This window comes from Cebus imitator, unplaced genomic scaffold (assembly GCF_001604975.1).
Source record: "Cebus imitator isolate Cc_AM_T3 unplaced genomic scaffold, Cebus_imitator-1.0 Scaffold174, whole genome shotgun sequence".
Classification (NCBI taxonomy): Eukaryota; Metazoa; Chordata; class Mammalia; order Primates; family Cebidae; genus Cebus; species Cebus imitator.
In genome coordinates, this window is record NW_016107489.1 from 1,397,045 (window position 1) to 1,412,815 (window position 15,771).

At 37.8% G+C, this 15,771-nt stretch overlaps 1 protein-coding gene across 28 annotated transcripts in view; it reads left to right on the forward strand.

The window, feature by feature from the left end:
• Positions 1–15,771, forward strand: part of DLG2 (discs large MAGUK scaffold protein 2) — a 1,831,252-nt gene that overhangs the window by 1,211,393 nt on the left and 604,088 nt on the right. The window lies entirely within an intron of this gene.

Genomic DNA, 15,771 nt, shown 5'->3' on the forward strand with positions numbered 1-15,771 from the left:
AAAAAAAAAAAAAAAAAAGCACATGGTGAGTTTAGGTTGGTGGAGGGACTGCAGCCAGGTACTTCTCAGTGATAGCAGTAGTTAGTTGAGCTGGGCCACTTTGTTTAAAGAACTTAATTGTGGGAAATAAGAGTTACCCTCATTGGGTAAATAACATAAAATGCTATGAGATCAAAACCTTAGCTAAGAGGCACTACAGGTTGGAAAAATTAGGAGAGATTTTTCAGGAAGAATAACATGACCTAATGTCATTTTAGCACTTCTACTAGGTTGTGAATCCCCTCAGGCCAAGCAGTTACATATGTATAAGTGGCACAATAAACTCTTGCTGAAGAAAGGAATTTTTTAATAAATAAATGAATAAAGTGGAGAAGAGGAAGAAGTGAAAATTAATGTGGGAGGTAACATAGGAAGGATATGTTAAATAAAAAATATTTATGTCACTTGTGAATGACTGTAAGGAAGAGTTTATTCAGGAGGGATCACTGCAATGGAGATTTTGCAGCAGGGGAGAGAGATTGGTCTTAACTCTGAATACAACAAGCACAAGTGAAGACGTATAGCCAAAGAGCTGTGGAGTAGGGGTGGCAGTTAGTGCCTGGAAAATTACTGAGACAAAAAGTCAAGGGTAAGGGGAATTCTGGCTAAAGGGACTTGGCAGGATTCTTGTTGAAGGCAGTCCAGGCTGATAAATTATCAAGAGTATGGGATAAGGAATTTGATCAGATACCAAGGGAGAGAGATTTTTGAAAACTGACTCAGGAGGATTCTTGCTAAAACTGGGCTAAAGAGGCCAAATAAAAAGCCTAAGGTCGAGGCCTAATTGAGAATAGGATCCAGAGAAGCCTGACTCAAATTTAATCAAGGACCGAGTCTTATCAAATAATGCAAGTGAAGTCCCGTAGGTAAGAATGACGTTAGCTTGCATGGAGCCACATCGAGGACTGTGACTTAAGTAGGAGAAATGTAAGCTTCGTAGTAGTTCCTCGGTCTTTTTTTTCATTAAGCATAAATAAGCTTCTTTGCTGTTTTACTTATGAATCAACCAAAATACTTTGATTCCTTATCCAGTTTTTGTGATGTAGTGATTACTTTTGACAGCTGCATGTTTACAGCTTGAGGAAGAGACTCACATTTTTTTTTCAGGTTCATCTGCGTCTTTTATCAACAAAAAAAGATACTCCCACAGGAAATAAGCTTTTTGACAGTGGAATTTTTAAGCTGAATTAACTAAATTAATTTCTCAATGAGGACATATACCTGCTAGAGTGAAAGGTTTGAAAAAGATGCTGTATAATTCTGTGAGTCATAGTGGGGATTCTGTTTGCTAACACTGGACCCTAAAGAAGGTCCATTTTTAAAGTTATTTTAAAATAGATTTTTTAGAGGATAATTTAAAAATTATCTCTAAATGAATATTATGGCAGACCATAATCATCATTTTTAACCACTCTGTTTATCTACAAGAAGGGGAAAACCTCCACCCTTTAACCAAATTCTGGCTATAAGCTTGAAATAGATTTTAGGTTACATGTTTGCTCTACAATTAAGAATGAAAAGTGAGATCTCTGGGAGTGCCAGCATTCTTTGCCTGCAAACACTGTGGCAGCCCCACAGCTACAGAGGTAAAGCAACGCTCTGCTGTGCTAGAAACTTCATTGAGAGTTGTAAAGATAATAATGATAATGAAAGCTAACATTTCTTGAGTTTTCATCATATGCAGGATGTTTTGCAGAGATAGAGTGATGTTGGATGTAGACACGCGCGCGCACACACGCGCACACACACACACACACACACACACAGTCTCTTACCTCAGTAGCCATATAGTTCGGCACTATTTTTGTAGCCATAGTAATAATAACTCAGAAAATTACATCTTAATGATTTTAAGAAGATCACCCAGCTAGCTTTGACCACATTAAAAATCCAGTTCTGAACGTTACTTAGGTACTCTCTAAACTCAAATGCAATGGTAGAATTCCTACATCATGTGTTGTCTGCTTTAAAACTCCCAAAGGTAATGTTTTTTACAATGTTTAGAGGTAATTCTGAACATAACAGTTTGTTATTTTTCTACTGAGCCACAATTTCCTTTTTTTGACCTCTACCCATTGGTTTTTATTTTGGCTTCCGGGAGCCGGGGCCATGGCCTATGACTCTGTATGAATATTGCCTACTAAGGTTGCACGATGAGCAACCTGCAGAAGTTTTTACAGTGCTTCTAACTAGAGCAACAAAATTTACCTACTCTCTAATCCACATTACAGCCTTTGCCTATGTGAAGACACCTAATAAGTATAGATTTTCAGCATTTGGCAGGTGGTCTAGTCTAAGGCATACATTTTATAGAGGGGGATTCTGCAGCTCAGAGGAGTGACTTATCCTGGGACATAAATCATTTGGGATCCTCTTTAAATAAAATCCAAATGTCCTGACTCAAATAATTAAGATGCGTAGGTAATGCTAACAGACAGTAACAGCAAAGCCTCGACTAAGCCTGATTAAATCTTTTCTCAGTATGACAGGAACACTGAGGCTGGACCAACAGGCCGTGAGGAGTATGTTTTATTTCATCATTAGTCCTTAAGGACATGGGAGAAGGACATTATAATTAGCTCTGGAAAGATGTGGGTTCTAACTTCTGTATATAACATAATTGACCTTGGACAATAAACTCACTTAATAACTATTTTCTCATTTGTAAAGTGGTAACAGTAATACCTACTTCACTGAGATGTTCTGAGGTGAGATAACCTAACTCCTTAGCTATGACAGGCACCTAATTGGTACTCAATAAATTTTGCCACCGTTTTCTCCTTTTTCCTTACCTTCCCCTTCTCTAAGTAGTTTTTCCTCTCCTCTTGCCTCTGTTCCTTTCTTTTCTTCTCTATTCCCTTTCCTATTACACCTTCTACCTTTCCTTCCACAGTCTCCTTTCACTCTCTGCGTTCTTCCCTAAGCTTCCTGTCCCTACCTTTTTACATAATTTTTTTTTCTCTTGGTCATAACATGTAATTAAAGACCATTTAAAAAAATAGGTATGGCGCTAAAAACGGTTCTATAGTTCTAGTCTCAAGTTTATAATGTAAGCAACTGAATCTGCTATGTTTCCTTTGCTTAAAAGAAACTCTATAAATAAACATAGTTTCCTTTTATGTAAACAAATCCTTTGTTGTTTACTTTAGGTTAGAGACTCTTAAATTTCTTTTAGATGTATCCTTTGCATTATAAATTGCTATGGTCTGAATATTTGTATCTTCCCAAAATTCATATGTTCAAAGCTAATCCCTAACTTAATGATATTAGGAGGAGGGACCTTGATAAATGATTAGGTCACGAGTACTCCTCGTGCATGTGTTTGTAAGAGAGGCCCTGGCTTTTATTAGTGCCCTCATGAAAGCTGCCTGCCCCTTCCTTTATGTGAGGATACAGCTGGAAGGCGTTATCTATGAATCAGGAAGAGGACCCTCACCAGATATCAAATCTGCCACTGTGTTGGTTGTACGCTACACAGCCTCCAGAACCATAAGAAATACATTTCTGTTGTTTATAAGCCATTTAGTTTATGATATTTTGTTATGTAGCAGCCCAACAGACTAGATATGTTATATTTTTGACAGTTAAATAATAGCAAAATTTACAGAGAAGCTAAAATCCGGAGAAATAAGGTGATGGATTTGCTCTAAGGAGAGTAGTAATATGAACTCGAAATTAGTGGATATGTAATAATCAGATCAATAATAATAATAACAAAGACCAACATACTGCTTACACTGTGACAAGTTATTTTCTGGCACAGTAGCTCATTTAAAGTGTTAAATGACTCAGTAAAACCCATACTATTATTTATTACCCCATTTTTCAGATAAGAAAATTGAGGAACTAAGAGGTTAAACAACTTCCCCAAGTTTGTACTGCTAGTAAATATTGGAGCCGGAATTAGAATGTCAGCAGTTTGGCTCCAATGTCCATATTTTTATCTTTCAATCTATGATGCAGAAAAGCAACAACAACAACACTTAAAAGACACACTGTGGTAAGCATCATTGTAAATGCCACTACTCCTGGCCAAGCATGGTAGCTCATTCCCGTAATCCCAGCACTTTGGGAGGCCGAGGTGGGTGGCCTCGGTCAAGAGTTCAAGACCAGCCTGGCCAACATAGTAAAACCCCATCTCTACTAAAGATACAAAAATTAATGGGGTGTTTTGGTGGGCACCTATAATCCCAGCTACTTGGGAGGCTGAGGCAAGAGAATGGTTTGAGCCAGGAAGACAGAGGTTGCAGTAAGCAGAGATCATACCACTGCACTCCAGCCTGGGCAACAGAGTGAGAGCCCATCTCAAAATAAATAAAAAATGAAAATAAAATGCCACTCTCCAAGATTCTATCCCCTAATCCACTGAATCTGTGTCTATGATGAGATGTCACTCCTGTGATTTTTGCATGGCATGGTTGACCTTAAAATAGGGAGAGTATAAGGTGTGGCTTGTCTAATTACATGAGCCCTTAAAAGTGGAGAGATTTCTCAGGCTGGTGGCAGAAGTTAAAGAGATTTGAGATGTATGCTGTACTTGACACATTGTTGTTGGCTGAAAATGAAGCAAGGAAGAATGAGAATAGCCTCTAGGAGCAGAGAGAGGCACCTAAGCTGACAGCCAACAACGAAGCAGAGACCTCAGTCCCACAATCTCAAGGAACTGAATTCTGACACAACCACATGAGCTTGGAAGAAGACCCTAAACCTTCAGATGAGAATGCAGCTAAGCAGACATCTCGATACAGCCTTGTGAGAACTTAAGCAGAGATTCTGGCCACACTGTGCTAGACTTATGACATGCACCAATAGTGAACTAATAAACAGGTATAGTTTCAAGTTGATAAGTTGGTGGTAATTTTCTTTTTCTTTTTTTCTTTTTTTGAGTGCACTCTGTCACCCAGGCTGGAGTGCAGTGGTGCAATCTTGGCTCACTGCAACCTCCACCTCCCGGATTCAAGCAATTCTCCTGCCTCAGCCTCCCAAGTAGCTGAGACTACAGGCATCCATCAACATGCCCATCTAATTTTTATATTTTTTAGTAGAGACAGGGTTTCACCATATTGGCTAGGCTGGTCTCGAACTCCTAACCTTATGATCCACCTACCTCAACCTCCCAAAGTGCTGGGATTACAGGCATGAGCCACCGCACCTGGCCAGTTTGTGGTAATTTTCTAGGAAGCCATTCTAGGAATCCTGGAGTCATTCTGAAAAACTTTCCTGTGTGTGTGAAATCATAGCCAATATAAAGTGAGAGTGCAGACTAAAGACACAGATAAAGTGAGAAGTGACTTCCTCCCTAAGTAGATCAGACTTCAAATCAAGCTCCAGTCTTAGTTGTTGCCCCAAAAAGAGATGTAGGAGAAAGAACACAACTTTTGGAGTCAAAGACCTAGGTTTCAGGTACTACTTTCTAGCTATGTGACTTTGGGTACCCTTTTAAGCTCTCTGTTCTTCAGTTCCCTCACTGGTACATTGGAGATAGGAACAAATATCTCAAGAAGATGTAGTAAGAATACATGAAATAGTAGCTGTAAAGGAATTGTGTAAAAGGCAAGGCCTGCAACATAACTCTGTTATCTGCAGAGCCAGCCATTTAGCAGAATGCTGAACCTGAGCCACACCTCTGTGGCAGCCAAGGATGGGCAGTATGGTAGACAGAATTCTAAGATGCCCTCCAGTAACCTGCATCCTTGTATAATCTCTTTCCTTTGAATGTGGACAGGACCTGTGAATATGATCATATTCTATTCCATGATTATGCTACTTTATATGGCAAAAGGGACTTCACAGGTGTAATTAAGTTCCCTAATCAGTTGACTTTGAAGTAATCAAAATGGAGATTCTCCTGATTCAGACTGACCTATCCAATCAGACTTTTAAAAATGGAGAGATTATCTTGCTGGCGTGGATGAAGCAAACTTCCAAGTTGTTAGAGAACCTATGGTGGGGGCCATATAGCGAGGACCTGAAGGTATCCTTTTGGTACTAAGTACAGTCCCCAGCCTACAGCTAGCAAGATAGAAGGTGTCAGTCATACAGTCACAAGGAATTGATTTCTGCAGATTGCTACATGAGCTTATAAGAGAACCCCAAGCTCCCAAAAGGAATGTAGTCCCGCTGACACATCAGTGCATGGAACGTTGTGATACCCAAAGTAGAGGACTTCTCTGAGTCACGTCTGGATTCCTGACTTGCTGAAATTCTGAGATAATAAGTTGTCTTAAACTGATTAGTGTTAAATTGTCATGAAACAATAGGAAACTAATATAGACATATAAATTCTGGACCCTAAAATTCCCTTCAACTGAGCTGCAGAGTAGCTTACTGTTACAGGTCGCCAGTAACACTGTCACACCCAAAATTTCAGAAACGCTGATTAGGCCTCATGAGTGGGCTTGGGACTTTCTCATACCTAAAGGCAAGAGGCCACAAGCACAATCAATCAAAAGCAGGAAGTGGGCCCAGACCAGTAAAAGAGAGGAATCTAGTCCCTCAGGTGGAGGAACAGCAGAGATGGAGACCGAGACCTGTTGTTATATCTATTGGCTGGAGCTGTGAATGTAAGCTAGAGTGAGAGAGACAGCCAGAAGCTGCAGGGAAAATGTGAGATGAGGGCTAAGTCAAGAGGCAAGGCAGGAAGAGCACACTGGTGATTTAGATGACTTTCTCTGGACAGTGTCCATGTTCTGGTAGAACTTCTTTTTAAGCACAACTTTTTGGGCATGTGTGTTTATGGCTATGATATTTGTCCTTTGTGTAATAAATATAAAGAAGAGGGACAAAGGCTAAGCAAAACATAGCACATTGATTTTTACACTACACAAAGCTGATGACTAGTAACATTTTTTGTACATGTCTTTCTGATGTTTTTTGCCTTTTAAATTTAGTTTAGATCATACTTTGTAGGATATTTAGTATTTGTTTAACTTCACTTAGCCTTATTTCATCGACCTTTCCCTGTATCATTAAAAAATCCTTTGCAAATAATTTGATTGCTATAAAGCAGCATATTTAGACATTCACATTGTTAGGAATTTATTTCCAGTTCATCAGCATTTTAAATATGTAGATATCTTTTGGAAAACATTATTAACCATGTACCTCATTATTTCCTTAGGATCTATTTCTACTATAGAATTTCTCAACCTGATAGAATGAACATTTTAAAAGCTTTTGATGCAGGTTACCCAATTTCTTTCCAGAAATATTCTACCAAATCTTACTTTTGCCAACAATGTTGGAGAGGTCCTACTACACAATATGTTGTCAGTGTCGCATGTGGTTTCACATTTGTAATTTTGGCATACATGTATGTTCAAGACAAACAATGGCATTTTCCTTGCTTTGCATTTATTTGATTAAGAGGAAGATGGAACTTTTAAAAAAATGTTACCAGTCATTTGTATTTTGTCTTCTAGAGTTGTCATTAAGATTTGAAAGGATCACCTGTCTTTAAGCACTCTTTGAAAAGAACATTAGGTTTTCTTTCAGACCAAAATAGACATACTTCCATGATTTGAAGAATGATTTGTATTTCTTCACTTGTATTTGAATTACTTTTAAAAATGCCCTCTGTGTAGCTTGAAATCCCATAATTGCCAAGGACCAATACTGATAAGTCATCCTGGGGAAGAACTATCACATGACAGCCTCCACTTGGCGATGCAGCAATGACATTTTACACAAGAGTGCATTTATTAAAGGCATCCACAGCACAAAGACAGCATGTAGAAACAGGCAGAAAAGATGGCTGCTTGCCAATTTCCTGACAAGTGACACAATTTAATCTCTTAGCCTTCAGCACTATCATTTCTACTCCCAGACAAGATTTAGGGGAAAAAAAGTTTTCTTTCCTTTAAATCCATTGCTTCATTTATTACTTCGGTGTCTGTTTACAGATAAGGTTGCCTTTGTCCTCATAAAAAACCAGATAAAACATATATGTTTATTTCAAATAAGAATAATGATTATACTGAGATTTGACTGTACTGACAAAGTTGAAAGGTCAAGGACCAATGTTTCCAGAATGCAGTCCTTGTGTATAAACCACAACATTGTCCTTTTGGCTGTCCTTTGTCAATTCATTCTTTGGTTTTTCATTAATGTGTATCTACTAACTCACTGTTGATTTTAAAATAAGAACATGATGAGAAAGAGAGAAGGGGAGGGTAGGAAAAAGAAACACAGAGAGGAAAGGAAAAGAAGGAAGAAAAGTGATCGGTAATCATTAAGAGATGAAGGCTTAGAAATGGAAAAGATAATGCTCAACTTTACTTATTTTTTTTTCTGTGCAAATTACAAGCACCAGACAGAGGAAAGGGAGTAACTTCCAGGCATCACAGTCTGACACTTACTCCCAAGACCCACTTACTGATTGTTTAAGGAAGTAAAATATTTCTAGGAAGCGGAAATAGCCTAAGAGATTGCTAAATTCTTAGAGTACCTCTCCATATTGAACTTTCATGAGCTTAGGTGATTGCAAATAAAAAAACCTCACAAGTCACCGTATCCAACTCATCTATTTCCACTGTACCCTAACTGATTGTTGCACTAAATGATTATGATCATGGTAAATGTTTTATTCAAAGGCAGAGGCTTTTAGTACCTTCAAATCCAAGTAAACTTTATTTTTGGGTCAAAGCAGGACACAAGCCCAGCTGTTGCTCTGAATGGGAAGACCTTTATAAGAAGGGAGACTTTAATGATACCAGCACTCTCTTTAGAAAGATATATGATGCAAATCTCAATGGACTTACTCTTATGGATTATTTTTTTCATCTCTCCCAACAAAAAATGAAAAGCATTGAAGGGTAACAACCCTCTCTTTTGATTTTTTCTATCTATATTATCAGCCCTAACTGTATTGATACAGTACTTGGACAAGAAGAAATTCACCTAGCAAATGGTTCTATGGTGACTGACAATGGACAAGTCCCCAACAATTTAGCATTATATTACACAGAAAACTTTCTATACAAGAAGAATAATTTCAGCTGCATATCTGGTAGAACATCAGGCACCCACAAGCAGTCTTTCACAGCTGGAAAGGCATCTCCGGAAGTTTTCCTATTTCTGTCAACTGCCATATATTCTGATAGGAGAAATCCACCTATGAGTTAACCGAAATATTAATAGCTTTGTGGCAAACATAAGTTGTTGGATTTTTGTTTGTTTTATTTCTCTAGAAAATTGTATCAAGACTTCTGGATATATACCTGCACAAGAATGTAATTGGGCCCTCATCTCACACTCTAGACAAATATTAATTAAATAGGGTCACAGACCTACACGTAAGAGCTAAAACTATAAAAGTCTTGGAAGAAAATGTAGGCGTAAATTTTTATGATCTTGCCTTAGGAAATGGTTTCTTTATATGACGCAAAAAGAATCAGCAACAAAGGAAAAAAATAGATAAATTGGAGTTCATCAGTTAAAAACTTTTGTGCTTTCCAAGGACATTATCAAGAAGTTAAAAGATAACCCACAGAATGGGAGAAAATGCTTGCAAATAATATGTCTGATAAATGACTTATATCCAGAATGTATAATAAAACTCCTACAGCTCAACAGTAAGAAGAAAAATAAGCCAGTTTAAAAATGGTCAAGGATTTCATATTAGTTTTCTATTGCTGCTGTAAAACATTACCATAAACTTAGTGACTTAAAATAATGTGAGCTTATTATCTTACAGTTGTGGAGGTCAGAAGTCCAAAATCAGACTCACTTAGATAAACCCAAATTGTTGACCAGGCAACCCCAGAGACTGTATGGGTTAATTTATTTCTTTTCCTTTTCTTAACTTCTAAAGGTCATTTGAGTTTCTTGAGTCAAAACCCTTTACTCCATCCTGAAAGAGCAGTGGTCCAACCTTTACTTCCATCATCCTATCTCTTCATTGACTATAACTCTACCACCTCTTTCTTATAAGGACTCCTATGATTATATTGGACACACCAGGGTAATCCAAGAAAGTCACCTGATCTCAAGACCCTTAACTGAATTACATCTGAAATGTCTTTTATGCCATATAAGGTAACATATTCACAGGTTCCAGGAATTGGGACATTAATTTCTTGAGGTAGGGGGCATCATTCGGATGCCCTACCACAAATTTGAATATGCATTTCTTCAAAGAAGATGTGCAAATGGCCAATAAGCACATAAAAAGAGGTCCAGCATCATTATTCATTGGCGAACAGCAAATTAAAAGTACAAGGAGATACCATTTGATAGAAGGATGGCTATAATAACTAAGATGGACAGTATAAGTGTTGGCAAGGATGTAGAGAATCAGAACCCTCGGCATGCCTGGTGGGATTGTAAAATGTTGCAGCCACTTTAGAAAACAGTCTAGCAGTTCATGTAACAGCTAAAAATAGAATTGCCACATGACCAATAATTCTACTCCTCGCACATACCCAAGAGAATTGAAAAACATATGTCCACACAAAAACTTATACACTAAGGTTCATAACACCATTATTTATAATAGTCAAAAATTAGAAACAACCCAAATGTTCATTGAAGGGTGAATGGATAAATTGCGTAATATTCATACAATGGAATATTATTAGCTGTAAAAATGAATGAAGTACTGATACATGGCACAACATTGATGAAACTTGAAAACATGCTAAGTGAAAGAACCCAGTTCAAAAAAGGTAGCATATTATGCAATTTTATTTACACAAAATTTCTAGAAGAGAGAAATCCATGCAAATAGAAGTGGTTGCCAGGGGCTAGTAATGGATGTAAGATTTCTCTTGGGGTAAGGAAAAAAGTTCTAGGCTGGGCACTGTGACTCATGTCTGCAGTCCCAGCACCTTGGGAGGATAAGGCACGTAGATTGCATGAGCTCAGTAGTGCAAGGCCAGCCTCTGCAACATGGTGAAACCCCATCTCTGCAAAAAATACAAAAATTAGCCGGATGTGGTGGCACGTGCCTGTAGCCCCAGCTACTTGGGAGGCTAAGGTGGGAGGATTGCTTGAGCGCAGGAGGTCAGGTCTGCAGTGAGCCACGATTGTACTACTACACACCAGCCAGGGCGACAGAGCCAGACCCTGTCTCAAAAAAAACAAAAAAAAAAAGTACAGACCATTGGACAACTCTGTGACTGTACTGAAAAAACACTGAATTATATACGTTAAAAAGGCAAATTTTAAAGTGTGTGAATCATATCTCAATAAAGATGTTACTTCAGAAGTGTCCTATCATTCTTTTTTGGCATAAATATTCCATTTACAAATCTAAGATTTTTTTTCCTTGTTTAAGAAAGCTCACAGCTTCTTCATATTGTTGTTCATTTAAAGATAAAATTTATTTGAAGCTCTTGAATTTATTCAAGTTCTTGAATCTGTTAAAGAAGATTTTTGGTTTGTTCTTAAATATAACCAAGTAGGCAGCACCATTGGCTTGGGGCTCCATGTCTGTATGTTGTAAGTAATCTTTAAACAAGCAAATATCACAATGTGCTCCCATTTTCTAAACAGATTTGTTTGACCTTGTATTTCAGCTGCTAAAATATTAACATTGCATAAAAATTATCTGATAAATAGCATTTCTGTTTTCAAAAGTCAAAAACAAATTATTAATATGCTTTATAATTTTGGGGATTAATTCAGATTGTGTTTTATAAGGTCCAGTTATCCAAATACACTCAAGAAAAAAAAAAAAGAATGATGTATTGATTCCTCACAGAGGAACAATGAGATTACTAAGATATAGATGTGATGGCTCATATCCCTTACGAGTGGCTTTATAGGAATCTAAATATTCTGATTTAAGCCTAGCTCCTGCTTTGTGTATAGGATACAATTTCTGGAATTATTTGTAAGTTTAGACCTAAACTTCCAGCTTAGACTAAAAGTTAACAAGACGTACTGCTCTAGTGAATTGAACTTAGAAGAAAATGTAGGCATAAATGTAGGCAAGAGACATGGGAATTTCTGCCACTAACTAGCTATGAGACCTTGGAAAGGTTAAAAAACCTTCTTAACATTAGCATCTCTCTCCATAAAATGAATATTATACAGGATCTTGGGGAATTTTTTGTTTTAAAATCATATTCTAATTATCTGACATTTATTGACAACCTGAGAAGTTCAGAATGCTCTTATCATGGCCAGGAAATCAATGCTTTTAACTAAACTCATAGCTCTGAGAAGATCCACTCCTCATTAGATTCACATACCAAAGAACTGGTTGCAGCTTTAAGCAGTGATAAGGCATTTGTTTTTATTTATTTCTAATAGTCTCTCCTGAAGACCTGTTGTCATTCTAACATTCTGAAACTATATATTGATTTTATCAAACAGCTCTTTGGGCTCTAGACAAAAGAAAATGATTAAAGGGAGGTGGAAAAGGTATTTAAATTATTTGCTGGTATCTAATTCAATGGTAATCTTAGTTATTTTCAAGAATTGGTTTTTCTGAGCAGTTTATTGTGTTCAGAAATTGTCTCATTATTTAGAAAGGCCTAATAATGTGGTAAGCTTTGCACAAACATCAAGTCACTGGAAATTAGCTTAACAATTAAATGCCCAAATCATAAAGATGTTAGAGCACTGTCACAGAAAATCAGAGTTGGGCAATAGTTAAATTATTAGAAACAGATTTTATTCAGGCTCTGTTGTAGTAGAGAAAAAGATACCTCACTATAAAAATAAGCTCAGTTTCACATATGGTATCAACAAATGAGGATTTATAGCCAAGGAGCTGGGTGGAGATTAGTGGATAGAAAATTACTAGGAGGAAACATCAGGAGTAAGGGTGGATTCTTGCTCAAGTCAACTTACTAAAGGTGGGCCAGAGTGATCATATATCAGTGATGAAGGATTCTCTCTAAACTGTACCCCAGAAAATGTATAAGTATTATGTATCCATAAAATAAATTATAAAAAGATAAGTTAACAGAATTCTTATTAAAACTGAGAAGTACAGACCTGAGAAGGACAGACACCGAAGCCCCAGGTGAAAGCCCAGTTGGGAAGAGGGCTTAGAGGAGCCTGACTCGAGTTTGGTTAAGGAGAGAATCTTTGTTACTACTTAATATTCATTGAGCTTATAAAATGGTAAGCACCAGGCCCACCTTGACATTTTCAGAAACTGTGGCAACAGTGGAACAAAACCTCGCCTATCTTATGAGAGAAGTTTCTCCTCATACCACCCAGTCTAAGCCGAGTAACCTTTATCCACAAAATACCCTCCACTCTCCCTGCCATTATCCCCAATTCCATTCCAAAGGAACACATTGCACTTTAGTTTCCCAGAGGAAGCTGAGGCTAGAAAACCAAGTTAGAACATAAACTTTTATGAATTTCTCAAATTTCTACACCAGGAAATTTCTTTGCAGGGACAGCAGTCCACAGTCCCCAGTTTATGCATTTTTTTTTCTAGCCCCAGCTCCTTCTTATTTCATGAGAGGCCTGAGTGCATGCTTATAACACTACAACTTGTACACCCAAACTCGACCTACTTCTTCTTCAAATAGTTATTCTTTGGTCACTTTTGAGTCCAGGGTTCTTCATATTGCTGTCACTATCAACACTTAGAAACATAAACTGGAGAGAAAGGTTCCCATATCTACTGGAGTGGGCTGCAGCCCTCTGGTCAAGGAATTCCCAGTATGTCTGTTGTGGTGAATGAGAGTAAAGCCTACGTGATTTCCTCCCAGGGACCTTGTGGACTTTCCATGAAGCAATCACTAGTGAGCATTAATCTCTTAAATGTTAACTGTATTTATTTAGTCTTAAGGTACAGTAAAAATAAATAGATATTCTCTTAATCTATTCTCTTTATTTTCTATTACTGTAACAGGATACCACAGATTGGGTAATTTATAAAGAAAAATCATTTCTTAGGCTCATGGTTCTGGAGGCTGGCAAGTCCAAGAGCATGGCACCAGTGTCTGACATAGGCGGTCCCATGGTGAAAGGGCAGGGCAGAAGCAGGATCCAGTACACAATACAGAGAGAGACACTATAGGCCAGACTTGCTTTATAACAACCCTCTCTTGAAATAACTAACCAGCTCCCAGTATAACATTAATCCGTTTATGAGGACTCTGCTCTAATGACACAGTCACCTGTTATTAGGCTCTACCCCCCAACACTGTTGCACTGGGAATTAAATTTCCAAAACCTGAACTTTTGGGGACACATTCAAACAATAAGACTGTGACCATGACTGGCAGAATTCTTAGCTTTTAGTTTCTCGTATTAGCTTTTGTGGTGTTAATTGTGATTTTCATCCCAAATAATTAGAGCAATTTTTCCTTTCTTAATGATACCACATTTATTTACATTATATGACTGTAATTCTTTTCATTCGTTCCTTCCATCCTTCCTTCCTTCCCTTCTTTCTTTTTTTTTTTTTTTTGACACAGAGTCTTGCTCTGTCACCCAGGCTGGAGTGCAGTGGCTCAATCTCAGCTCACTGGAATCTCTGCCTCCTGGGTTCAAGCAATTCTCCTGCCTCAGCATTCTGAGTAGCTGGGATTACAGGCATCTGCCACCACACTTAGCTAATTTTTGTATTTTCAGTAGAGACAGGGTTTCACCACGTTAGCCAGGCTGGTCTCAAACTCCTGATCAAAGGTGTCTACCAGCCTTGGCCCCCTAAAATGCTGGGATTATAGGTGTGAGCCGCCATACCCAGCAACTGATTTAGTTATTTTCTTGATGGCTAAATCTGAAGAGAAGAAACATGGGAATCTCTAAGTCTCCTTAATATGCCACCATTCTATATGTCTGTTATCCCATGATACTCATTTACTATTCTATTTTTTATGACATCTAGCATGTCTCTTACCCATAGCAGACACTTAGAATTAATGACAGCTGCCATTTATTAAATGTATTTCCATAAACCTATGGAGGTATAAAGCGGTTCAATTATTTACAAGTGTCTGAGACGAAATTCAAACTCAGTCTGTTTGACTCCAAAATCCATATTCTTCTCACTATAGCACATGGCTGCAATTATCTTCAGATAAATAACTCAACATATATTTAAGAATCTGTGAACACAAAGCCCTACCAACATCTCATGTCATAGTATTAAAAATTAAAAGCACAAATACACCAAAGTGGCACCCAAATTCTTTTAGCTCTTCAGGAAATGACTGATCAGTGTGGATTGGTGTGTTGGTCACTACACAAACCCATCTAAGAAGATGATAAAGATTAAATAGGCCGGGAGAGGTGGCTCATGCCTGTAATCCCAGCACTTTGAGAGGCTGAGGTGGGTGGATTTCCTGAGGTCAGGAGTTCGAGACCAGCCTGGCCAGCATGATGAAACCTCATCTCTACTAAAAATACAAAAATTACCTGGGCATGGTGGCAGGAGCCTCTAATCCCAGTTATTCAGGAAGTTGAGGCAGGAGGATCTCTTGAACCCTGGATGCAGAGGTTGCAGTGAGCCAAGATTGCACCATTGCACCCCAGCCTGGAGCAAAAACCCTTGCAACAGAGCAAGACTCTGTCTCATTAAAAAAAAGGGGGGGGGGATGTTCTTTATTGAAAATTTGGAAAATGTAGACATTTGAAAGTAAATTAGAATTAGTCACAGTCTTATCACCAACAGCCTCTATTATACTCCTTCATATTCAGCACGTATTTTTAAATAGTTGAAATTTATTCTGCCTTTTTCATTTAATGCCATTACACAGGCATTTTGCTTTAAAAATACTTTGTAAACATTAGTTTAAATAGTTGCATAATTTCATGTCA